The 27,999-nt window shown below is 41.0% G+C and overlaps 1 protein-coding gene across 6 annotated transcripts in view; it reads right to left on the bottom strand.

The window, feature by feature from the left end:
* il1rapl1a (interleukin 1 receptor accessory protein-like 1a) overlaps window positions 1-27,999 on the bottom strand; it is a 249,207-nt gene that overhangs the window by 190,428 nt on the left and 30,780 nt on the right. For 4 of the 6 annotated variants that reach the window (XM_078795164.1, XM_078795166.1, XM_078795162.1 and 1 more), the window contains exon 1: window positions 21,499-21,909. The exons of 1 other annotated variant lie outside the window; for it this stretch is intronic. The gene's annotated coding sequence lies outside the window, so the exon portion shown is untranslated. Of the gene's footprint in view, window positions 1-21,498; window positions 21,910-27,999 lie in introns of those variants that run through there. One more of the 6 variants, XM_078795163.1, reaches the window with a different exon arrangement.

Genomic DNA, 27,999 nt, shown 5'->3' with positions numbered 1-27,999 from the left:
GCGAGCAGTCTTTTATTTTGGTTTGAACTGCTCGATAATATTTGGACTAGGCACTACTAGTGGCTGTGGGACAACAAAATTTCCAACTATATATATATATATATATATATATATATATATATATTAAAATAATGACCCATATTGCTAAAATTGCCATCCCTTTACATGTAATCTGATGTAATTATTGTTGTAGTTGCCTATGCAATGGTTTACCACAAAGAGATTCATATCTCTACTCACTATAGATAAAAACTGTGATTAAATGTGAGTAATTCTGAGTTAACTATGGATTATTAACTTTGGATTACAGTTTTTATTCCACCCTCGGCCATCTCTGTGTGGAGTTTGCATGTTCTCCCCGTGCATGCGTGGGTTTTCTCCGGGTACTCCGGTTTCCTCCCACATTCCAAAAACATGCTAGGTTAATTGGCGACTCCAAATTGTCCATAAGGTATGAATGTGAGTGTGAATGGTTGTTTGTCTATATGTGCCCTGTGATTGGCTGGCCACCAGTTCTCTCACCTGAAGACAGCTGGGATAGGCTCCAGCACACCCACAACCCTCTTGAGGAAAAGCGGAAGGAAATGACTTACTTACAGTACTAGGGCTACAGCTATGGAATATTTTAGTAATCGAGTATTCTACTGAAAATACTAAAAAAGAATGTTGTTTTAACTAAAAACATTTAATTAAATGAATGAGCAATTGTTATTTTTCCGGAAAATAAACCGTTTTATATCTTAAGTTTACATTGTGCATAGTATAACTGGTGGTTATTTTTGGGCTATACACAACATGACCTCATGAAACCGTTCTTGAAGGAGTCTGACTGGTGTGACTGAAGTAGGCAAACAAAGATTATATTGAAATGCATAAGTGGAACAAAATATAACAATTAAATTTATTTATTTATTTAATAAACAGAAATCAGAGCTTTTGCTTGACTTGAAGAAGAACTGTGTTTTAATGTTCTTGTCTCTTTAGTCTACTTTAGCCCCTTGAATGAACCCTAACACGGTTGACAGGCCACCTCCTTGAAGCCCACCAGAGAGCAGCTGCACGGTGCACACAGTTTGAACCCAAACAACCCGCACTAATTACCCAGGAGTTTATTTCCGCCGCTGAACTGAATGCCGCCTAAATAACATCATTTGCATCGCTTCAATAGCCACACTGTAGCTGCCCAACGTGGGAAATACGCCAATTATACTTTGATTCGCTAGACCGACAGACTGTAGCAGTCAGATTCAAAAGGAAGAATGTCCGAAAGAGTCTGTTGTGTCTTGCTCATGTGTCGCTTTTGCAAGCCACAGTGGGACTCAGTCAGGTTCCTGCCAGCAATGACATCACCAAACTAACATCTTAACACACACACACACAATCACACACAGAGGTGCATTGTGGGCATCACAAGAACACTGGACTTTTATAGTAGTAACACAAACTAGGCAGCCAAAAAGGAAACTACTAAACACTCTTTGCTTTCTCCCATTTTTTTTCCCTATCAAGAGATGAACAAACTAATGGAAAAGGCATTTTGCTTGTTTGGTTTTACACAAGCCATGATTACACTGGAAACTTAATATAACCTTGCTCAGTACAATTACTGCAAGCAAAATTCCACAAACTTGAAGTTTGGAACTGGTTGGGTCCTCTGACAGTTTTATATGGTTTCAGGGAGGAACCAAGTTTCTCTGTTGAGTTCATTATTCATTCATTCATTTTCTACCGCTTTTCCTCACAGGGGTCGCGGGGGTGCTGGAGCCTATCCCAGCTGTCTTGATGCAAGAGGCGGGGTACACCCTGGACTGGTCGCCAGCCAATCACAGGGCACATATAGACAAACAACCATTCACACTCACATTCATACCTAGAGATGGCCGAGAGTGGATTTGAATTGAACCCTGGTCTCCTAGCTGTGAGGTCTGCGTGCTAACCACTAGACCACCATGCCGCCTGATTTCATTATATGAATGTAAATGTTTCAAATAGCCACCATCGGTCATCTTTGTGTGGAGTTTGCATGTTCTCCCTGTGCATGCGTGGGTTTTCTCCGGGTACTCCGGTTTCCTCCCACATTCCAAAAACATGCTAGGTTAATTGGCGACTCCAAATTGTCCGTAGGTATGAATGTGAGTGTGAATGGTTGTTTGTCTATATGTGCCCTGTGATTGGCTGGCGACCAGTTCAGGGTGTCCCCCGCCTCTCGCCCAAATACAGCTGGGATAGGCTCCAGCACCTTGTGAGGATAAGCGGTAGAAAATGAATGAATGAATGTTTCAAATAGTATTTCATGCCAAAGTCAAGTTCCACCTCCAGAACACCAATGCCAAGGTCAACATTTGTCAACACCTGTCTTAATGCATGTTCAAGCTGGGGCTTGAACATACCACACTCGTCGGCATAGCCTTCAATGACACCTTACATTACATGGGGTGCATAAGTCAAGCCCTGACCCACGCCTCGGTCTATGATCGAGCTGGCATCCCACACATTAGGAGAGCCATCGTCGATCAAGATGAGCAAAGAGCAAAAGACCATGACACCAGACACCCCCACCTAGAGTGAAATCCTTAGTTAGTTTCACAGCCTACCTCTCCAGACATCCAAGGAAACAGCAAGGACCATGAATGGTTCAGACTGTCCTGAGCCCATAAATTGATGCAGAGTGGAATCACAGTGACTCTATATTTTGCCATCAGCCATCGGTAGAGTATATGTGAAGCAGGGGAGGTGCAAAGCACTGATGAAACAATGGAACTACAGAAGACAAATGCAGCTATGGAGCAGTGCAGACCATGTTCCACCTACGACTCCCCACAGTGCAGCCCCCAAAAAACTGCCCCAACCAAGCACTCAGCTGTGATCTACGCTGAATACTGACTGGCAAAGCAACATCTGTGACTCATCTGAGACTTGGACTCGAAGAGGAAGTTTTGATGTTCTAACAGCAATACTGTATATGTCCGTAGGACATGCTTATGGGTGCCAAATGTGATCAAAATCTATCAGATCACTCATTCACAGGCACTCAACAGTTTGCTTTTAAAGGATTGAAATTTCTCACACACCTAAATGTGCACAAGAAAAACATTCACTGTAACTTTAAGGTGCTTAGCCGAATTATCGCAAAATTTGGTACACAAATTTGTGTGTAAAATTTGGTTCACTCAAGTACGATGCTGCTACTCCAGTACCTCTGCTTTAATAATTTTAGTTTTGTATCAAAATATAATCCCTAACTATATGACAACTATATATGACATACTATAGAACCTGCTCTACAGACACTGGGTCACAGTGTCGACAAATCAAAGAAGGTGCTAGTCATGACAGACATGTCGACTGACCAATGACTATGAACGTTCATCATCTTTGGTGCCATGTAGGCCGGCCAATTACTGTATGGCAGGGGTCTCAAACACGTGGCCCGCGGGCCAAATGTGGCCCGCAGGACACTAGTTTGAGGCCCCCGCCTTGATATGAAAGTTTAATGTCAGTGCGGCACGCGCAAGTTTGATATGGATGTTGTATGGTATCATGTACCCAGAAATAATTATTACGTTTGATTAATGTTCATGTTAAAGATTAAATAACTGTTAATAGTAGTTATCCTCCCTATCCGTGTGGAAGTGGTAATTTTTTGGCTATTTAAGTTTAAAGGAAATAACTTGAAGGCTACCGTTTATGTCGCTAGCTCTCTAGTTTGCGAGTTAGCATGTGTCTCAAGACCCTGCAGTTGCGCAATATGTTGTAAATAAGAAAAACATTCACTGTAACTTTAAGGTGCTTAGCCGAATTATCACAACATTTGGTACACAAATTTGTGTGTAAAATTTGGTCCCATCACTGAGCAAAGTCATCATTGAGCATTTGTCTAATCAAACTTTGAGGATAATTGCATTAAATGAGCATTTTGTGGTGGGCATACTTTTGAGAATTTTACACTTTAAACAGCCATACTATGCTCTTCATACTTTATAAAATGACAACATGGGTAAGCACTTAAGATTAGAGAGGATACAGATTTTGTATCGGTTCGCTTAAAGGTTTTTTTTTTATTTCAAGCGAGTAAGTCAAACAACTAGATGGAAGCTAACCACATACACACGCGCACTCACTTCCTTAAAGTAGCATCCTAACAAGACAAATTCTTCACTCCGTAATAGCCTGGCAACATCTGCATACAAATGAGGAGGACAGATGTGCGGCATGGTCGCTACACAACATTCTATCGTCGCTCACCCGGCGTTGTTAAAGCCCGGCTCTTTTCCTTGGAGGCGCCAGATGCAGGTGTGTTTGAGGACTCGCACACAAAAGCATGCTGTGATAGCTAGACATCAGCCATGCATGAAGCACATCATCGCACTGGCACAACACAAAATCCGTCTGAAGAACACAAATAGGGAGGGAGAGGGCCCGGCCTTACTGACTGGCCCGGACAATACAGATGAGGAATTCAATGCTGCCGCTGTTGTTGTTGTTTTTCGACTTATTCTCTCAGGAATCACCTCCCGGCCATGTTGACTACCCCAGCATATCTCCCTCTGGTGTGTGCTGAAAGTTGTCTGCATGCCATTTTGTTCTACTCTCTTGAGAGCAAATGGGACAAACAAAATGCATGTTTAAACAAGCCAAAACCAAACCAGGCTATTGTTAGGGCTGCAAGTTGTTAGAAGAGATAGGAAAGACGCCATGTTGGCAATGCATCTTTAGAATAGTATGCTAGCAAAGTTCTGTCGACAGAATGTTTCCATAATTTCTAAATAAAATATCATATGTAAAAAAAATACAGAATAAAAATATTTCAGTCAATGTTTCAAATGTATTCATTTTCTACTGCTTATCCTCACGAGGGTCGCAGGGGTGTGCTGGAGTCTATCCCAGCTGTCTTCAGGCGAGAGACGGCGTACACCCTAGACTGGTCGCCAGCCAATCACAGAACACATATAGACAAACAACCATTCACACTCACATTCATACCTATGGACAATTTGGAGTCGTCAATGAACCTAGCATGTTTTTGGAATGTGTGAGGAAACCGGAGTACCCGGAGAAAACCCACGCATGCACAGGGAGAACATGCCGAGGATGGAATTGAACTCTTGACGCCTACATGCTAACCACTCAACCGCCGTGTAGCCCAATTAGCAATACAGCTTTACCTAAATCACTATAACCGACATTTTAACAATTGATGACAAAACACACGAGCTGATGTGACTCGAACAAAACATAACTATTAGAAGATAAATGATCAAATCATTTCAGGATTTTTGTCCATTTTGATGAATGAAAGAATGCCATGTTATTTATATTTTTACAGCATTTACAAAATGTCACATTCTTGTCAAGCCAATGAGTGACACAAGCATCTGTGAGCATGCAAACTCCACACAGAGCTGCCCGAGGGTGGACTTGAACTCGGGTCTTCTAGCTGTGAGGCCTGCGTGCTAACCACTCTCCGCTGTTTTTCAAATTTATAGTTCTTTTTAATTCAGTACATATATTATCCATCTCCCACATCGAGCTCTGGCTGTTTTTCTAAATGAGAAGACCCTTGTGTCAAACGGGTGAAAAGGACACTGCTGTGTGCGAGAAGCTGTAAATATCTCAAAAGTTTCTCCTGCACGCACACTAGCAACCCCCAGTAGTACTTCTTGATCAATAATGCATGAATGATAAGTGCAGCATGTTAAATGAGAATCATGCAGGTTAGGAAAATAGTAGTGAGATCATACAGTTTGTGTCATTGGATGCGAATGTATCGATGTACTGTATATGGCAGTATAGCTTCGCTCCATTCTGTGAAAGACTACATTATTTATATGCTGCAGTTACTGACTGTTGTGAGAAACCTTTGAAGCGACACTATGCATGAGACACACATTGATCTTTAATTCAATAACATGGTGCAGGCACTAGAGTCAAATACTGCCATTAAGAGGAAAATGGGAATTATTCAAATAGTTAAAAAGTTGTGCAGGAAAGATTTTTTTTTTTTTTTTTTTTAACTGGTAAGCTAAGACAGCTGGGATAGGCTCCAGCACCCCCCGCGACCCTTGTGAGGAAAAGCGGTAGAAAATGAATGAATGAATGAATGGTAAGCTAAATGGTGTGCACAACTGGGATGCAACCAGCAGAGGCGCTGTTTTTGATTCTGTCTCTGGAAAACAGCTCTGGGACTTCAAGCAACAGTATATATCCAGCTACTGTGGTAAAAAAAAAAAAAAAATCTATCTGTTCAATACAACACTGGCATTGTTAGCAATATTAATATTTTAGTAATATTTTTCTTCTCCCTCCTTTTGTCTGAACAGTCCTCATATATTTTATATTTCTTCCAGTGTTTCTGCTGTGAGGCGGACAGGGTCACGCAGCGACCTCGCCGACCCGAGGTATCCTAGTCGTGCCTTGCGGGTCTTATCTTGTGAGTAGAAGCGTCTGTTTTGTATGAAAAAGCCTCAGTGTATGTGCTTGTGTGTCCTCCTCATATAAGCCAGTGTGTCCTCTACTCTCCGGTAGACTGCAACATTGAATGTTCTCTCTGCTTGACTAGAGCCTTCCCAAAGATATGGTAATAAAATACATAAAGGACTATCTGCATTTTAAAAAATAGCATTTCAGAGCATTCCGAGATGTACACACTGTATGTATGTTCTATGTCAAACTATTTACGTCCTTCCTTGCTTCCAGATGTGTTGCCGTGACAACGTAAATCACAGCCCGTTCGTAAACGCTTAACCGAGCCAAAGCCAAAAAGGCAGATGTTTGTTAAACGCGTTTGACCATGGGCAGCCCTTGTTCCCCTCCAGAGACCGCCCATAGGACGTTGGCGCTAACAAGCAGGGCGCACTGAGCTATGCCCTCATGCCGCCGTCGCATCATGTAGCACTCTCTCTCTTTCTATCTCGCTGAGTGAGATTAATTACCACAACGTCCTGAGCCGGCCCGCTTCTTTGCTCCCGCTCAGACAGCGGACATGCTCTTATAGCAACCATTGGAGCACGTTGGAAGCAACTTCCTGTGTGGAAAGGAACTGATAACGGTTCACTCAAGTACGATGCTGCTACTCCAGTACCTCTGCTTTAATAATTTTACTTTTGTATCAAAATATAATCCCAAACTCTACAGACACTGGGTCAAAGTGGCGACAAATCAAAGAAGGTGCTAGTCATGACAGACATGTTGACTGACCAATGACTATGAACGTTGAATCGTCTATGGTGCCATGTAGGCCGGCCAATTACTGTATGGTTTATAATGCACATTCAACGGCATCCAGGAAGACCGGTACCTATAGAGAAAGGGTGAGCGACTAGATGACAGCTGACCAATCAGTAGTGCTGCCGGTAATGATTGACATGTAGACTGACCAATGACTGTCCTTCCTCTCAAAGTAAATGTTTATGTACATTAAAATCATCCAAAAATAGGTACCTATTGAGAAATATCAGTGGCACTGTATTTATTGACATGTAGACCAACCAATGACTGTCCTTCCTCTTAAAGTGAATGTACATTAAAATCATCCAAAAATATGTACCTATTGAGAAATATCAGTGGCACTGTATTTATTGACATGTAGACCAACCAATGACTGTCCTTCCTCTCAAAGTAAATGTTTATGTACATTAAAATACATCCAAAAAAAAGGTACCTATTGAGAAATATCAGTGGCACTGTATTTACTGACATGTAGACCAACCAATGACTGTCCTTCCTCTCAAAGTAAATGTTTATGTACATTAAAATACGTACATCAAAAAAATAGGTACCTATTGAAAAATATCAGTGGCACTGTAATTATTGACATGTAGACCAACCAATGACTGTCCTTCCTCTCAAAGTAAATGTTTATGTACATTAAATTACATCCAAAAAATAGGTACCTATTGAGAAATATCAGTGGCACTGTAATTATTGACATGTAGACCAACCAATGACTGTCCTTCCTCTCAAAGTAAATGTTTATGTACATTAAAATACATCCAAAAAATAGGTACCTATTGAGAAATATCAGTGGCACTGTCATTATTGACATGTAGACCAACCAATGACTGTCCTTCCTCTCAAAGTAAATGTTTATGTACATTAAAATACATCCAAAAAATAGGTACCTATTGAGAAATATCAGTGGCACTGTCATTATTGACATGTAGACCAACCAATGACTGTAATGTAGAGAGCTATTTCTGCATATTTTAAAAAGACACACTGATAAATGTACAATGACAATGTTACATTTTGCCTGTCTAATTTGCAATTGATGATATTTAAAGTGTACTTCACCACAATATAATGCTGTTGCGTACGACATAAATGAAAGGTGTCTGCGGGCCAAATTAAATTTGTTTTCCCATGATCTGAATTGGTTAGGTTGTGTAGTTGTGTAGTGAGCGAGGGCGCGCGCACACACACACACACACACACACACACACACACATTGACGAGATGCATTGACGAGAAGGAGACGTAAGCGAAGCATTTCCCTGCAGAGCTTGTTGATTGTTTTCAGCTATGTGGCCCATTGTCAGCTACTTCCAGTCAATGCTGCCTTTGATGGAGAGCACAACCAAGACTTAACAAACCAATGATAACACACTCACACACACACACACACACACACACACAGTTGTCCTCACACATTTCCTTCACGTTTTTGATATGGTACATAATTGGTCATTTTGAGGCAACGTATTTATTGTTTAAAAGAGAATACTGAAGCATGAGTTTGTGTAAAGGTGACTATGAGGTGTCATGTCCATCCAATATGTGGCAGTGCGAATGACAAAAAGCGGGTGTTCAGTCGAATACACTGAATTGTGATCCACATATTGATCGCTGAGGCATGACCGAAATAGCATTCTTTTCCGATATGATGCATTTCTGAACTGGACCACAAGGGTGAAAATAAATAAATATAAATATAGGAATTGAGCCGAGCCAGAGGTGCATCAACTTAATCCACTCCTCTTTGGACGCAAGTGTCCATGGGTAAACTCCTAGTATGGTTTTAAAATTGCTGAAGCATTCCTGAAGCCTTTCAATCCGAGGTGGGAGAAAGAAGGCCTGTGATTGACTTTGTACGCTTGAGCTGCTTGACAGACATACAGCTGCTGTGGAGGAGCACAACCCCGCGATGAGGGGAAAACACGCTGCCATATGTTACGGGTAGACGCAAAAATAAAAAAATAAAACGACAGTGAGAGGGAAGTAAATGGCATGAAGAATAAGCCCGGATATTTGCTATAGTTCTTTCTTATCTGTGCCGGATGAAGCATGGTGGTCCATTCTCTGCACGGCGACATTTTATATGAAGCTAAGCTCCCTAAAGGCACACAATGCCGGCTTGAGCTGTTTTAAGGCATGCACATCCACACCTGAGCCTACCCCATTGTCTACAGGAGGCATCCCGGTGTCAATGGAGACTAAAGAAGGCCAATAATGCCCCCCGCGCCCCCTGCTTGGTCCCCTGGGGTCTTGACTGTTTAAAAATCGATTCTCTGCTCAACTAGAGGGCAGCCTGGGAATAGATACAAGTGGAAGAAATTGAAAGCAGGAGAGGAGGAGAAGGCATAGAGGGAGATGAGAGCGAGAAAAGGTTACAAAAGATGCGACGGAAACTTCAGCCGCTTCAATTATCGCCCGTAATCATCACCCCAACACAAATGATAATAGCATCAGAAGAATTGAGCTTCATTTGCACATTTTTCTATCATTCAATATGCATCTTGCTGTGAAAAATGAAAAAAGTCCTCTCTTTGTTAAATGATCCCGATTGCTGTAATAGTCTTAAATCAATTCCTAATGCTTTATAATTGTGAACTAATGCAGCTTATAGATTCACTGCATGTATATTAAAACAACGCTGTCAGTCGGCTTACATTTATAACAGAGATCATACTGTTTACGAGATATAAAGACAAAGCCCTCTAGTGGCCACGCTAATTCTGCCAAGGGGAAGAAAAAAAAAATCAGGTGACATTACGTTGGCATCCCACTGGGGCCGACTGCTCAGTTTCCAGCTGTGTCGTGGTTTTGATTCAGCCTTCCCAGCGGGAGCGTTCCAGAAATGTTCTGTCTCGCACAACTCACTGAATTGATCATTCAGTCGATCCATGCTTGAATAAAAACACCAGATTCTCCATCACTACCACGACCCCATGACCCTAAACCAATGCTGTCAGATGACATCCCTTGTTGAGGCAGGTCCTTCTATGGGAATGAATGTCCCAAAGTACACACTCCCAACCTCCGGACTGCAGACCAATGCCGCCCGCCAACAGCCTATGTTAAGGTAGGGCCTTCTATGGACAGAAGTATCACAAAATAGCAAAAGAAAAAGCAAAACAACACAGACACAGCAGTTACTGCTTTAATGTGTGCTGACCGAAAGTCTCAGTCGATGTCATCATGTTAGTGGTTCAAAGGTCAAATTTTTTTTGCTAATTTTTTCCTGAAAGTTTGGAATTGTACAACATATAAATTTGACATTAGATCAAATCTGTAATGTAATGGGCTGCACGGTGGTCTAGTGGTTAGCGCGTAGACCTCACAGCTAGGAGACAGGGGTTCAATTCCACCCTCGGCCATCTCTGTGTGGAGTTTGCATGTTCTCCCCGTGCATGCGTGGGTTTTCTCCGGGGACTCTGGTTTCCTCCCACATTCCAAAAACATGCTAGGTTAATTGGTGACTCCAAATTGTCTATAGGTATGAATGTGAGTGTGAATGGTTGTTTGTCTATATGTGCCCTGTGAGCGGTGTACCCCGCCTCTGGGCTGGGATAGGCTCCAGCATGCACGCGACCCTCGTGAGGATAAGTAGTATAGAATATGGATGGATTTGCTTTACTTTAGTTTTATTAAACTTTTTTTTTTCCACGTATTTTTTTTTCCACTTGTGTGAACGTAAAGAATGACCAGTCCAGGGTGCACCCCGCCTCTGGCCCGAATACAGCTGGGATAGGCTCCAGCACCCCCATGACCTTCGTGAGGATAAGCAATAGAAAATGAATGAATGAATGAAATGATGCATTCAAGTCATGACCTCCACAAAAAGACAATTTCTAATTTCCACAATAATTTATGGTCCAAAATAACAATGTGGGTCTTATACCTCTCCAAATGATTTGTACTTAAAAAATGGACAAATGTGGTCAATAACGTTTAACAGAGATTGACCTTGTCAAGTTAAAAGTTTAAAGACATTCTGGAAGATGACTATGCATATTTTTGCATGTATGCATAAATTTGAAATAAATTGAAAAGTGTACACTGTAATTTTCTTTTATAAAACCACTGAATCCTTATTTTTCAGAAGTATACACCACATAGCGGCTGTTATTAAACCCCATAAGTGGGATTGACTTGAAAATGTTTACACAGCTCAATGTGCTCTAGAAAACAAATCACTATAACTTCTGGGCATTTTGCCAAATCACTATGAAATTTAATACTCACAAGTACAGGACTGAGAAGGACGCGTGTCAAATTTGGGCAAGATAGGTTAAGAACAATGGCCGCCATCAAGTAAAACGTCTTTGCAGGGGCTGTGAGCTGTGTGAGAATATTCAAGCCAATCAAACTTATGAGGTCAAACTTTAGGGTTTTATAAAAGCGCCACCTGTACAAATAAAATGTTTTCATGTGACTGCATACACACACACAATCCCGTTTAGTTACAGTGGGAAAGCCACTGGAATAATAATGTTTTACCAGACAAAATCTCGTTTCCCGGGTATAATTTCATCGCTTATACACAATCAGTGTTGCAAGCAATGTGCCGCCATTCCTTTGAGACGTCGCCGAGCTTCCGGTTACTTGTAAGAATGTTTGAATCAGATTTACAGCGATACATGATGCCAACATCTCTCCTTGGATGTGGCAAGGGAGTCCATTTTTCCTGTTTGCCTTGTCAACTTATGTTTGAGAGCGGTTTCAATGACTTGTGCCCTGTGCTGTGAAGACCAAAAAACATAACACCAAAAACAACATGCCAGTGTGAGAGATCTGGCAAGAACAGCAAGCAGAGGCGACAAGAGGCAAGAGAGGGCTCACTGCTGTTTGTGGACATTTAATTTTGTCAGCTGCAGTGGTGTGTTATGGCGCAACGAGTCTCCGGGGGCGCCGGGCTGCAATAAATGTGCTGTGCTGAACAGCCATCTTTGATGTCGACGAGAGGATACCGGCTATTAGTTCCCTCGCTCAGTAATGACTGCGCCCCAAGTCCTCACAGACTTCTCTGGTCTTTTAAACACAGCAGCCTATTGAGAGTTGTGCAGTTATTTTGTTATTTTTCAGTTTTATATGGTTCTGTTTTTGGTACTGAATGCCTATAATCAAAAGGGAGGCAGGACTAGTTGACCCAATTCAACATTTGAGGATTAATGGCTAAAAATGACATTAATAAACACATGCTAACCTTAGCCTAGCCTGTTTCTGTGTAGCGCTAACATTAGCTGTAGCCGTCTAAACTTCTTTCTTTCCTAAATCTCCTGTTGAATAAAATTGGATGCCAATAAGTGAAGAAACAAGTTGAACAATATTAATTGGATTAAAATAAAAAAAACAGAGGTAGTTACAACAAAAAAAATGGTTAATTGCTAGCGGTACATCACCAGATGATGATGAGTAATTCACCATAGAATATTTGTTTAGTGTTTTTTAGTGTTTTATGAGTGTTCTATTCAATGCCTGTATTTAATGACAAATGAGCACACTGAATGGAGTTGTACTAATAAACTACCATTAAAATGTTGATAGTCACATGAAATAGCTCACTCTCCTTTTTGGCAAAGTAGATTTAATAATGTTGCAAGTTGGATAAATCTGTGCTAGCCTAACACTGGACTCGCAATTTATACTCTATACGCCACACATTTCTATAACAAAAACAATAATTTTTATTATTTTAAAGCCGTCAAAATGCATGTTAATGGAAGTTTCCTTTAACGGTGCTAACATGGGCTCCTCTTGTTTGACCCTCGACCCACACCGTAGTTTGATTGAAGCACGGTAACTGTGAAGACACAAGCTGGAACAAATATTGGGCAAAAATGGAGAAATAAAAAGTATATTGATTGGTAAATTTATTTTCAAAGCCATGGCAGATGGCTGTTATTTGTATCTACTGTCGCCGTGTTTGACTTACAGATTGGAGCAGTGCAGGTATTGTTTTTATATTCATATACAGTGCTACCTTAGCATAAAAGTGGCCCAACTAGCAAGTGTGTTTTAGACGCAAGCCGTTCTCCAGCTGATTTTTGCTTTCAACATTTGGGTTATGAGCTGTTTTTCATGGGGTGTCAATGTGAGGACCGTGGCTGAAGTCGAGAAAAGCTGTAAATAAGCATTAGCTGGGATAGCATTAGCATCAAACTAGCTAGTGAAAGATTCAACACCTCAGTAAAACATCCGTACACTAAAGCGATCTGATTTATCTTATTCATAATGTACTGTGTAAAACGATGGCAAATTAAAAGCACCATTCCCCCTACATATTGTAAAAATCTAATTAATTATTAATTAAATTCTTAATTATAAATTCAATTAACTTTGGGAAAACATTTAATTAATTGTGATTAAATAATTTAATCAACTGACATCCCTATTATTTTTATTATAATTGTGTTATTTTGAAATAAATAAATGACTGAACAATTAATTTTCTATGTATTCAAATTAAATGTAGCTTTGTGTGCAACAGTACAAAATGTACTTTTGTACAAATAGTGCTATTGGACTAAATAGGTCAGGCAACAAAAGTGCTCCCGGCAGCCGTATCATTAAAATAACATTTTTGCAATGTTTTTGGTTCATGCTCTGCTACTTGTGGAAAAAAAAAAAAAGAGTTGATAAATAAATAATTAAGTCATGAAAAATTGGCTGTTTGTCATAATGAAAACCATAATGCAGACACAGCAGTGGCAGTCCCATGCAGCCCACCACCACAGCTTCAGAAAGTTCTCTGGGAAACACTGTAGCCTTTGAAATATGGCCTGTACAGCGAAGGATTGTATGATGGCGACAGTAGTACAGAAAGCTCAGCCATGTTGAAATGGGACAATAGTGCAACCCTAAATGCCGTTTCTGACATGTAAAACCTGATTTGTTTCCTATTTGATTCCTTTGAAAAGGTCTTGCTCCACATTGTCATTGTGCTCCTTACGGTGGATCAAGGTGACACAGTCAATGTGACGCTCTATTCCTCCTGTAAATATCAATGGAGGTGAAACAATGCGTTATGCAACTCTCCGTAATGAATTAGCTCTCCAGCGCGAGCAATGCTGCAGCAGGGACACAAATCACTGACCACCCCTCGCCTCGCCGTCATGACATGATCCAGGATGCCATGGCCTTTTTCTTTTAATTCCCAGACTGCAGCCCTTTTGTTTTATGGTCATGTGACTGTGCCCATGGCTCCATAATTGAGCGCTTTGAACCCTTGAAGCCAACCATGCCTGGAAATGAAATCCTCAGCCCCCCCACCCCCTCGCATCCAAATGATTATTTCTAAACAAACCGTGTTAAATCGACGGCGCGCCTCTGCGGCACTCTCCATCTGGAGGATGCCGCACGACAGCTTCCCTTAAATTACAAATATCAATCTGCCACAGTGGGAGCTTGGGGCTGCCAGCAGGCCTCTCGGGGGTCGGCGTCAAAGCCGTGAAAGCCTCCACAACGTGGAGGGAAGCATCAAAGTGCAGAGCTCGCTAGGTGCTTGGTTTACAAGTGAGAGCGTGTGACTTTGTCTGATTTTCATTCCACCAATGTTAAAGGTTTTTGATTGCAAAAGGACGACACGCATATGGAAAAGTTCCCCACTGCTCTGCAAGATGACAAGTGACAAGTAGCCCCAACGAGCTGTACATTTATTTTTACTTTGAATCTGCTGATAGATCGCACTGTTGTAAAATATATTCATTCATTCATTTTCTACCGCTTTTCCTGACGAGGGTCGCAGGGGGTGCTGGAGCCTATCCCAGCTGTCTTTGGGCGAGAGGCGGGGTACACCCTGGACTGGTCGCCAGCCAATCACAGGGCGCATATAGACAAACAACCTATGGACAATTTTGCATGCGTGGGAGAAAACCCACGCATGCACGAGGAGAACATGCAAACTCCACACAGAGATGGCCGAGGGTGGAATTGAACCCTGGTCTCCTAGCTGTGAGGTTTGCGCGCTAACCACTAGACCACCGTGCAGTCCTTGTAAAATACAACAAATGACAAAAGAAAGGTTCAGTTCACCTAGAAATTAAGCAATTAATTCTTACATGAACTTATAATTTTTCATGTTTATGGTGGGGCGATTAATGTACAAATCTAGTTGTATTTTTTTAAATGCTAAATGCTTTTAAATGAGATATTTTTATTGATAACAGAAAATGAAAAAGCATGCAGGGCAATTAATGTTAAAATAATGTTAATGTTAAAAATGCCAAACATAAACAAGCAGAATTGCACACTTTGGTGGACTTTCATACATAAGATGGATAAAATGCTGTCAATGTGAAAATAAGGGACGTTCATGTGGGGAAGTATTTACTGGGCGGACCGCTCTCACTACAAATACTAAGCCACCTCTTCCCGAACTTAACAGGTTGAAATGGCAATAAACACCGGCGAAGGTTGGTGGAACCTCGGAGCGTGAAAGGAAGCTTGGAGGGTTAGCTATGTTTAGCATGCTCGTGTGGTTGCGTGCGTTACTCGGGCTGGATGGGTATACAAATATTATTTGACCCTTTGGTCAGATATTCAAAAGCAGCGTATATAGTATCAGCATTTATTTCCCTTAAACAAAGACCCACAAATAGTGTTTGAGGACAAGACATAATTAGTATAATGACAAGAGAGAAAAACTGTTCAGTGACACTTGAAAATTTGATTACCTACGCCATGAACGTGATATCCACTTGAAAAGCTTCCACGTTGGACAAAAACTTGTTTGTTTTAAAAACAAACTGTCACTGTGGGAAAAAAGTCACATTTGTATTCTGACGAAAAGAAGCGAAGTGGATAACTCTAGCTAGTGCGCTAGTTAGTTGCCACCAGTGACAGCTAGGCAAGCATGTAAAAGATGCAAGATAAGTCAAATGGTAATAGGTTTGATAAGAGAGCGATCAAACACGCGAGCTGTCAAACTGAAGGTTTTAATTCTCACAGCAATACATGTGTGTCGCTTGTCGGCAACCCCACATGACACAGCACAACATGCTAGGTTAATTGGCGACTCCAAATTGTCCATAGGTATGAATATGAGTGTGAATGGTTGTTTGTCTATATGTGCTCTGTGATTGGCTAGCGACCAGACGAGGGTGTACCCCGCCTCTCGCCCAAAGTTAGCTGGGATAGGCTCCAGCATGCCTATGACCCTTGTGAGGATAAGTGGTACAGAAAATGATGGATCACGTGTTTTTGTGGCTGATTGATTGGAGTACCCCAAATACAAACTTTTTCATTATACCTGACAATAGCTCATTTGTATGCATCTAACTGTTGACTATAATAAAAAAATATATACATCAAAGTAAACATTTTTGGAGTGCATCTTCACTCCATTCTGTAGATCTAGGTTAAGACTGTGGCTCCGCCCCTTCCCTCCCAAAACCACCCTCCCGAGATGGGACGCGACAGACGTTAGCTCCGAGGGCTCCCAATCTGCCGTGTGATCAGCGGGACTCTCCTCGAGCGTGTTCCCCCCATTTCCTAAACCACCACCATCACCACCGGCTGTCTGCCCACGGCAACAAAACCGCTTACGCTCCCCCGTCCACCTGCTCATCGATACACTTCACCACAGGAAGGCCTTAAAGTGCTCAAGAAAAAAGCAGTGGGTTGATGGTGCGGTCTAATTCAATCAACACGAGAGGAGGGGGCTACACTGAACTCAAGCGAGGGAAAGCCTTAAGCTTGGACATTCGCTTACATTCATTGGTCACAACATTAGGTACAACACAAACGATCACATTTTATAAAGATATGTCCTCATTTTCTGAACACAAAAGGGTGGTGTTGTAACAGAACCCCTTAGGTTGGCTTGACTTGAATTTTCTCATACAGCTCAACAGAGTCATCATAAAATTCGGTACACATCTTTAAGGGACTGACAAGCACATGTGTGGAAAAATTGAGCAAGGTTGGTCTTAAAAACATGTCCGCCATCAAGCATAATGTCTTTGAAGGTGCAAGGGTGTGACAACAAATGTTCCATAAGTCACTGACCATGTGTCAAAAGCATTGCATGTATGTTCTCATGTCTTCCATCACATTCCACAAAAAAGAAGATTATATCTGTAGCTAATGTGTCAAACATGGGTATGCAAAAAAAAAAAAGGCAGAAGTCCCCTCCGTGAAGGCCAGCTAATGCATTCCAACACTCTTTTGTACACACAATGATGCCATTTAGTGCCACGCAAACACACACACACACACACACACAACTTGTGCAGCTGAGTGAAGCACAGGGGGGGGGGAAGGAGCGTGAGCAAGAAGGGGGCTAGACTGGGAATTGATGTCATAATTAAGATGGCTTGTATAAAATATGTATGAAGCTTATCATATTAGCATAATGCACATGCTGATGCCGGTGGAAGGGGCTGTCATTGTTGTGCAATATTAAAAAGATAACACAGTCGGTCGTTGAGTGGCCAAAATGTCAACACTGCAATAAAACTTAACAGCGATGGTCATTAAATAAATATTATAACATAAAGCGTTAATATGTCAAGGGCCGGTGGACATATTTGACAAGTACAATGGAACAAAGGAACTATCTGTTTCAGCACCACGGATAGTTCCACTAATTCCCCACGTCCCGCTTTGCTATCTGACAGACCAGTGAGTGTATAACCACCAGAATTCACCACAAAATTACATATTTGATTCGTCGGCGTCGACGCTTGCTAACAAGTGGATATTCTTCTGAGAAATAGCACGCTAGCAAGATGAAAAAAAACAAAGAACGACAACTATATTGCCATTTAATACATCACAGCATGTCATAACAGTTCCCTCATGTAGTGGAACTTTTGAAGTCAAATAGTTCAAAAATGACTCAATGTCATTAATCAATGATTAATTAATGCTAAAAAATTGCAATCAACCAGCATTTGTACAGCTTGTCTTTTCATTTAGGCTGTAATTATAGCTGTGCTGTCGTTTTTTTCTACTTTCTTTTAGCTGTTGAAATGACACTTAATGACCTAAACTGCACAACACAGCAGCAACTGAACCAATGTTGCAGTAGCGGTAAGGAGCAAACTGCTCAGTTCAATGTAAACAACACCAACAGCGGATATGTTGTAGTGTATGCAGAGGTAGATAAAGCTGCTGGGTGCTGATTGCTCATGACACTTCAAAAGCAGCTACTGTCACCTATGTCAGGAGGTTGCCTACAGCCACAGCTGTTCATGCTGGTTGTTGGCTTTTGTAGTCCACATGCCAGTATCTATAGGACATGTGACAGTTAACTGAATCAAGGTGCAAATTGGAGCAATTACATAATTTCTAATGTATCAGATGTATTATATGCATTAGTTTGTCTATGATAAAAACATCATACAGAAGAAGAACACTATTATGGAGCAAAACAACCGGAAGACAAAAACATCTATTTGATGCTTGTCTTATAGTATCCACATGATGAAACAGAGGAGCAAAAACAACCTGTAATTGTTCTCCCTGAGGGGAAATTCAATGTACACTGTGTTTACATGTTCCATTCATATAGGATTACCTATTACCTATGGTGTATATAAACACATAAATACAGAGTGGCTGTATACAGTATGTTGCAGCAAATTCGCTCAAGGGCACCAAGAAGTGGCATCTGTCCAGCAAGAAAACCCAACCTTATCAGTTAAGCAGGGCTACGACACCAGACTGTGGTGTCCCAACCAACCATTAACCTACACAGGATAAGGTGTTTAAAAAAACATGGAATGTCTAAATCAATGAAAACGGCTCTAGTCACACAAAAACCTGGAGGTCAAATACGCAAAACATCCACAAATCTTGCAAGACTGTAATCCCGCTATGGGTCTGGTTAAAGTAGTAGCATGCAAACATGTTGTCTGTGTTGTAGTTTCCATGCTAATGAGCCAAACCACATGTGTGTTTGTTGTGTGCAGGGAGATCTTATCGGTTTCAAATAAAAACTAACTACCCAGAACTTTCCACAATGGCATTGAATAAATTCCCCCCATTCCCATCCGATCCGGTAAAACACATAATTTGAAGGTGCTGTATTTCTGTAACTAATTCATTCATTCAGTACACAGTATTATAAAGCGCATGCTAAAATAAACGGTTGAAGCGCCGAAGAACGGGAGTCTGAGTGTCGATGCAGGAGCGAACCTTATTTTCCTGAACTCACACAACTAACTCCCGGAATGATGGCAAGCTCCGAATTCATTTGCTTCACTTGGTTTTTCACAGCAGTGGAGAGATAGGCGCGGCGGACATTAAACGTACGTACTGTACGCACTACGTCATGTTCTCTGATTGGTTTATCATTGCCAGTGTATGTGCTGTACGTATTACGTAGTGTTTTCTGATTGGTTTAGATGATACCCTGTGTCATCTCGAAACGGTCAGTCAATCAAGCGGAACACTTACAAAAGTAGTACAAACACATTTTTACCGATTTATTTGATTATATTAGATTACTTTTTACTTGTATTCAACCAATGCGTAAACAGTGACCATTAGAATAACTACTTTTGTACTTTTGGCTTGTATTCGGCATATGTAGACCACTAGAGACTACTTCAAATATTACTTCTGATTGTATTACTTCCGGTTGTAGGTGAGTCAAATATTTGAGGCTCCCAAACGAGGGTCTCCTTTTTTCGTTTCGTGCCACTATACTTTTTGCATGCATTCAGCAAAAATGCAGATGAAGTGCCGTACAAGTACGACTAGTACTGCTTTCCAAATGTATGCCTTGTTTGACTAATAGAAGAAGAATATAAGATCTAACTTGTTGACAATTTCAGATCACCATATTTTCTGATGGTATTGAACCAATGCAGGAGTACTACTAGTAGTACAACTACAAAAACCTCCATTAAGAATCCGATCTCGTGCATGTGAATTATTTGCACATTTTTACCCAGAACGGTTAATATATTTGATGATAAGCAACTATTATGATGACTCACTAAATCGTACACAACCTATAGATCTTAGTAGTTTGGCACCTGTAGATCCAATTTTTGGTCTTTTTCACACTTTCCGTTTTTACTCCCCTACAATTACAAATACCACCAAAGTTCATCCTGAGAGGAGCCAGTTGAGGCATCTAATCCGGATCCCTCCCGGACGCCTCCCTGGTTCGGCTCAGTGAAGGGATTATGTTTTACAGCTGGCCTGGGGACGCCTTGGTGTCCTCACAGTGGAGGACAGAAAGAGGTGGGAAGTCTGGACTTCCCGGCCTGGTCTGAGACTACGGCCCCAACGACCCAGACCCGGATAAGAAGAAGAAAATGGTATTTACACCTCCCGACCTGTGGATTTCCATTTTTGACCCTTTTGAGCCACCATATTTTCTGCTTGTATTCAGCCAGTGCAAAAGCAGCAACCATTCCTAAATTTTACAAGTATGTAAAGTATTTGCGTCCCCCTCAACCTCCCTCTGTGATGCTTTAGGTTGACTAGACTTTTAACTTATATTTGGCAGACGCAGAAAGAGTGACTACTACCACCACTACTACTACTACTGTTGGTGCAACTGTACTTTTTGCTGATTTCTACAATGTACTCATATTACTACAATCACTTACCCTTGGGTCTCCCTTTTTGGACAACTTAAGGACACATACGTTCTACTAATATAGTTATGACTAAATAGTGAGTGACCACCAACACACAGGAAAACACCCTTCTCGCGAACAAACTAAACACATCTGACAGATTCCCAGAAGACCACCAGTGGGCATCTAGACCACCCTCTCATGCACAGGCTCACGCATGCACACTCACTCACCACTGCTGCATCATCCCTACAGATTGCATTCCGCCAGCCACTTAGATGTGAGACAAGTATTGTACAGTGTGAAGAAGCCTTCAGGTGCAAGTTTGGGGTCTAGTGCAGTTGCTGATACAATCAATTCAATCAATTAACGCCCCCACTCACAAAAATTCAATTGTTTGAAAATGGACAAGGACAACATCAGTATTTCAGGCACCTTTGATAAATGAGAGCTTTATGGTCTTAAAAGGACAGCTGCCTATACCTCTATTAAGTGTGTGTGTGTGTGTGTGTGTGTGTGTGTGTGTGTGTGTGTGCGTGAGTCTGCACTGCAGATGGCGTTCTCCCATGCAACAAATAAGAGCCACATTCCAAAACTGACAAACAGGAAAATAGACAACATTTTTACATGACTTGCACATTGAGCGATCGGCACATTTAAATCTGCAAACTTTAAAAGGAGGAGGAATGGGGGGGCTAGGTGGTGGGGTGGGTTGGTGGGGGGGGGGTGAAAACTGGCCTACCTTCAACTGGATTCCAAAAAAAATAATAAAATAAATGAAAAATGCTCCAGAGTCGTCAGTCAGTCAGTGTCTTCTTCTTTGGACATGACAACTCCAACTGATGGAATGATCCGTAAGAAGCACCCATTCAGCCCCCCCCCAAAAAGAGCTTTAATCCAAATATTAAAAAATGACTTTTTTTCTTGCTGATATATGTTACAGTAAAAAAAAAAAAAAAACAAGAAGAAGGAGATAGGTGGGGGGTAAGGTTCCCAACAGTCACCACATTCCTCCTCCTCCTCTTTCGCCTCCTTCTTTTGCTCCAAGGTACTTTTGGAGGCAAAGGATGCCCAGTGTCAAATCCTCTTTCCGGGCTTGCTGCTCGGTGCTCCTCGTCCTGCCTGCCACGCTGCGGAGGGGAGAAGGTGGCAAATGAATGCACGCAGAAAAATGGTCACATCCAATAAGGGGGAGGGAGGAGAGACAGTGCTAGAGAGAGAGAGAGAGAGAGAGAGCCAGAGAGAGAGGATGGGAGGTGGGTGGTGGGGGGGGGGGGTGTTCCTCCTCAGCTTGGCTCTATAGTTGCAATGCGACCATCTGTTTCCGCTTGGTCCTAGTGCCCGCCGTAGCAACACAATACAAAGCATCATGTCATATTACATCTCCATGTACATTAATTATAATGTGAAAATATAAATAATGTACACTCCTGTACCCATCCACTTCTCTGAAGTTATCTATCCCTATATTCATTTTACCATCCACCCATTCCATCAATGTATAGTATCAGGCATCATCCATCCACGAATAGTTCACATATCTCTTAACCAATGTCACCACACAATCCTATCTGTATATGAATGTTATTAATATAAAGAAGAAATATGTAATCTAACATGGGATGCTTTGCTCATTCTTCAGCATTTCGCCAAAGATACATGTATAGTAGTTTTTATATGTAAGCCTCCTGACTAACAACCAATAAAACACAACCTCCCAACACAAAGATACAGCAGAGTGACGAGCCACTGTGTCCAGATGGCAATGGAGGAGGTGAGGCCAGTCAACATGATGGCTCAAGTAGGCGACTGGAACCGCCACAGGAAGACCACCCTCTGTTTGCTGACATCATGCCCTCACTTACACATCAACAATATTAAGTTTTCTGCAATCTCCTGCCAAATGTAGCTGAGCAAAGTGCCTTTTGGTCTGACAGTTTTTCTCAATTGCTTTGACACAGTCACCATTTCCGTAAAATTTTAAAAACTCACACCTAACAGTTGCTGGTGTGTTTTGGATCGTTGTACTACTGCAGAAACCAAGTTTGTTTGGTCGGACATTCTACTTCAGGATTTTTTTTTTGGGGTCATGGTTCCATGACCCAGGTCCTGAAACAGCAAAACAGTCCCAGACCACTACACTACCACCACCATATTTTACTGTTGGTATGATGTTCTTTTTCTGAAATGTCGCAGTATTTTTATGCCAGATGTAATGGCACACACACCTTCCAAAAACTGAAAAAAAATTTTCCCAATTTGGGCATAATAGCTCTCACTAGGCCTTCCACGATAACAATTTATCAAACAATTAAAATTAATGACAAAAAATTGTCTAAAAAAATGTGATAATATTGAATATCGACGATACTTTGCAGCACAATAATCAATCGATATCGTTCTTTATTGTGACAGGCCGAGCTCTTACTCCGTTTCGTTGGAGTCTCATAGCTTTAGACATGACTTTATAACCGTTTATAAGCGGTTTAGAACACGGATGGATAGATGGATGGACAATACATACAAATTGGAAAAACACAGTCTACCCGTGTTTGTTACAAACCGGAGGGATTCATTCAATAATCAGAATAGTGCTTATCCATAAGTGTTGCCATATTCAGCACAAATACCTGTGAGAAACCAGTGCATGGTTGTGATCCGTTGTTCCAATGCACATGAGCTAGACTCTAGGCACTATTTATTGACACAATTCTGATTGGTGTGTGAAGAATTTGTTCACCTGGGTAAAAGTCTTTGAGTTAATTATAGTGAGAGCATGTTTTTTTGCTGAATCAACTTATGCAATGCGTGATTTATATGGCCTTTTTTGGAAGCTTTTGAGAAAGAATGTTGAGTATTGAAAAGTGTGGAATCAGGCCAATTGTGTTTATGGTTATAGGAAATGTACGTGTTTCTGGTAATGATGAAAAGGTGTGGGTTTTTGTGCTACAGAATCCAGAAAAATTGTAATGTCATATGTTCTGTTCATTCCAAATGTATTTGAAGAAAAGTGAGCAAAACTAAATGTAGTTAACCAAAAGGAAACATGCTCACAAGCTTCTCAGTTATACTTTTATTCCTTTAAATGAGTCAGTAGATCTTGCCTTGGTATACGGCCAAGAATCTCAGGCGCCAAAAGGTTGGTGGTCACTGATTTACAGAATCTGCAGTCGTGTCTCTAACAAGTATGATAATGATGAACAGGTGCAGAGCGACAGGGTGTGATGTTAATGAGAGCAACTTGACTGAGAATATTTCAGTAATGCTGTTCCCACTCAGAAGTGTGATAAAAAAAATTTAAAAATTTAATTTATGTATTTGTTTTTGTAAACCAACTACTCCCAAAGTGCTGCACGGCGATCGAGTGGTTAGTGCGCAGACCTCACAGCTAGGAGACCAAGGCTCAATTCCACCCTCGGCCATCTCTGTGTGGAGTTTGCATGTTCTCCCCGTGCATGCGTGGGTTTATCTCCAGGTACTCCGGTTTCCTCCCACATTCCAAAAACATGCTAGGTTAATTGGTGACTCCAAATTGTCCATAGGTATGAATGTGAGTGTGAATGGTTGTTTGTCTATATGTGCCCTGTGATTGGCTGGCAACCAGTCCAGGGTGTACCCCGCCTCTCGCCCAAAAACTGCTGGGATAGGCTCCATTGTGTTGCATGTTCTATTAATTTTATGACAAATAAACCACATTTTGATGCTATTATTAAACACTGTAAGTCCTACATACTTGAAATTTCTCGCACAGCTCAATGTACTCGGCAAAAACACCTTGTGTAACTTTAGGATATTTATTCCAATAACCACTAACTTACATTTTTGAGAAACTGACAGGCACATGTCTGTAAAATTTCAGCGAGATTGGTTGACAAACATGGCGGCCATCAAGGAAGAAGGTCCTTTTAGGGGCAACTCATTGACAGTTTATCTAACGATTATTAAATGCATATAATACCATTAAATAACTTGACTAAATGGTAAATCTGGAATTTATATTGATCTTGAAATTAATGTACTGGTGATTGATTACATTTATAAATTCTTCAATTTAATGGGTTAAGATATTTGACAATTTGATTTTTTTGGTTTTTGGTTTTTTTTTTGGTTCTGGTTATTATTGGTAATAGTCATTCAAAGCAGTAGCTACCATTAATAACTGTCCAGAGGAGCAGACAATTGGCCATACACTGAACTTAAAAGTATTCATTTACCTTTGCCTTCATAAAACTCATAAAGTTCATGATTATGAATTATGAATGATTTTTGACCTTGCTGCAAGCAGCTCCACAAGGCAACAAAAATAACTTTCTATCCATTTTTCTTCCCTTTATGCACCAAAATTGAATGTTACATACTTTTTTCACCACAAAGTTCATGGGAATCAGTGATTTTTTTGTAATGCTGTTAATAATTGACAAACAAATACAGACTTCCTCTGCGTAGTAACAATTAGATATAGGCACTAAATGGTAATTGGCCATTAAGACCTGCAATGTTAATGGAGTTGAACATGAAGTGTGGGATTCTCACATTGTTGCGCATCAATGCTCACCGACAGCACAGCAGTGAGTGTGTGTGTGTGTGAGTGTGTTTGTGTGTGTGTGTACATGGAGAGATGTTCTTGTGTAAGCACTTCAGCCCAGGGCTCAGGAAAGGCGTCAGATGCATCTGCCTCCACACTTGTTTCCTTTTCGAGTGAGAGTAGGCTCCTGAAAGTTGCATGTCAGGCAACAAAATATAGCAATGACATAAAATCCACCTCTTCACAAAAATCAGTGGCTGTAAATTCAATACGCAAAAACTCTCGAGGCGAGATCTCAGGATCAGCTCTCGCCCGTCACATTCAGGTGCGTTCACACTTGTGGTTCGATTCTGTGGTAAAAAACTGCTACATTTGTCATGGGTAGCACAGTCAAGAACATAACGCCATCAACACGAACAAACCAGTATGCTCAATTTGTTCCAAACTGGATGGCAATGCTACAAATATTGGAACGGCGTGAAATGGTGCGTGCTCACAGAAACTACAATCGCAAAAGAAATAAGGACCCTACAAGGACACTTTGCTTGATGACAGCCATGTTTGTCAACCAAACTTGCTGAAATTTTTTACAGACATTTGTGTCACTTCCTTCCGTCAAAATGTGGTGTATTTGTACGAAAATTAACAGCAGAAGGCTTCATGGTTTGACAAATTTTCAGCCATTTGTGCTTTAAAAAAACAAATAAATCCCATTATTTTATTATGAATTTTTTTTACAAGACTGTATTTCCTCATAGGTGGTCTTTTCCAGTGGAAAGAGCATCACTGAAATATTCTCAGACAGTCAAGTGGCTCTCTTTAATTACACCCTGTACATTCTATATACATACGTACATATACATATACATATACATATACATACATACTTGTTGACAATCATGTTTATACAATAATTTGTGCGACTTTTCAAAATGTGCCTGCATTATTTTGTGACACAGTTAAATAAAATAGCCTGTTTGGCCAGTCATATTTTTTTTCCTAAAAATAATAATAAATAATAAATATTGTTTTGAGTTATAGACCCTCGAGTATCATCTGGCTGTTTCCTGACAACTATAGTCTTTCCTTAACTACACATAAAAACACCATTTTCTGTACTGCTTATTCTCATGAGGGTCACAGGCATGCTGGAGCCTATCCCAGCTGACTTCGGGCTGGACTGGTCGCCAGCCAATCACAGGGCACATATAGACAAACAACCATTCACACTCACATTCATACCTATAGACAAGTAGGTCATGCAGGCGATGTTAGTGGTTAGCACGCAGGCCTCACAGCTAGGAGACCCGAGTTCAATTCCACTCTCGGCCATCTCTGTGTGGAGTTTGCATGTTCTCCCCGTGCATGCGTGGGTTTCCTCCGGGTACTTCGGTTTCCTCCCACATTCCAAAAACATGCTAGGTTAATTGGCGACTCCAAATTGTCCATAGGTATGAATGTGAGTGTGAATGGTTGTTTGTCTATATGTGCCCTTGGTTTTAGGTAATCAAAACATGTTCACTCTTCCTTATGTCCCATGACAAAAATACCAGTGTGAACATCGATGAACCGGATGAATCAGCGAACCACAACAAACGGTGAACTAAGTATCTTTTCTTTTCCGGGGCCAGTAACAAATGACTCCCCATTTTGCCAGCGGGGCCCTATTGTGAGAACTCAATGCAGCTTTGCTTTAAAAAGCTGGAGTTACTATCATGTCCCACTTTTCACACATGGACAGAAATAGACGTGATGATACAATCAAAAAACACAATTAACAAAAAAAAAAAAAGAGAACATTGGGATTTCATGTGGCGGTAGATAGCACCAAATAAAAAAACACAAGCTGACAAATTAATGCCGACAAGAAAGTCTCCGGTCTATTCTTCCTTTCTTCTTGAAGGCGTTTTGATCTAAGTTTATCTGCGCTCCATGATGACACCACATGGGGTGCAATTATTTTTGGTCAAATGATGCAAAAGACAGGCGCTTTCACAGCTCATATCTTAAAATCTGACGGCTGGCTTTAAACTACGACAGACAGTCGAGAGTGCTGCATTCACTTTTTAAACGCAGTTGAGTACATGCTGTTTGTGTTTGTGTCAATAGCCAGTTCATGAATGTAACAAACTGTACAAACTGTCCATTAATTCATTAAATATATATCATTTATCATGATTATTGATAATTATAATTATTATTCATTCATTCATTCATTTTCTACCGCTTATCCTCACGAGGGTCGCGGGCGTGCTGGAGCCTATCCCAGCTGTCTTTGGGCGAGAGGCGGGGTACACCTTGGACTAGTGGCCAGCCAATCACAGGGCACATATAGACAAACAACCATTCACACTCACATTCATACCTATGGACAATTTGGAGTCGCCAAATTAACCTAGCATGTTTTTGGAATGTGGGAGGAAACCGGAGTATATAATTATTATGATATAGTAATTATCATTTTAATAATATTCATGTATTTTTATTTCAACTGATTTATATAAATTATGTATTTTCACAATGAATCGAATGGCTGATTCATAACTATTCATTTTCTACCGCTTTTCCTCACAAGGGTCAGGGGGTGCTGGAGCCTATCCCAGCTGTCTTCGGGCGAGAGGCGGGGTACACCCTGGACTGGTCGCCAGCCAATCACAGGGCATGATTCATAACTATATTTAAGTTTAATTTATTTAATTTTTTTTCATTTTATCATGA

This window comes from Doryrhamphus excisus, linkage group LG12, assembly GCF_037039965.1.
Source record: "Doryrhamphus excisus strain RoL-2023G ecotype Guam linkage group LG12, RoL_Dexc_Guam_v1.1, whole genome shotgun sequence".
Taxonomy (NCBI): domain Eukaryota; kingdom Metazoa; phylum Chordata; class Actinopteri; order Syngnathiformes; family Syngnathidae; genus Doryrhamphus; species Doryrhamphus excisus.
The sequence above is the reverse complement of the archived record's forward strand: the minus strand, read 5'-3'. Positions and strand labels throughout refer to the sequence as shown.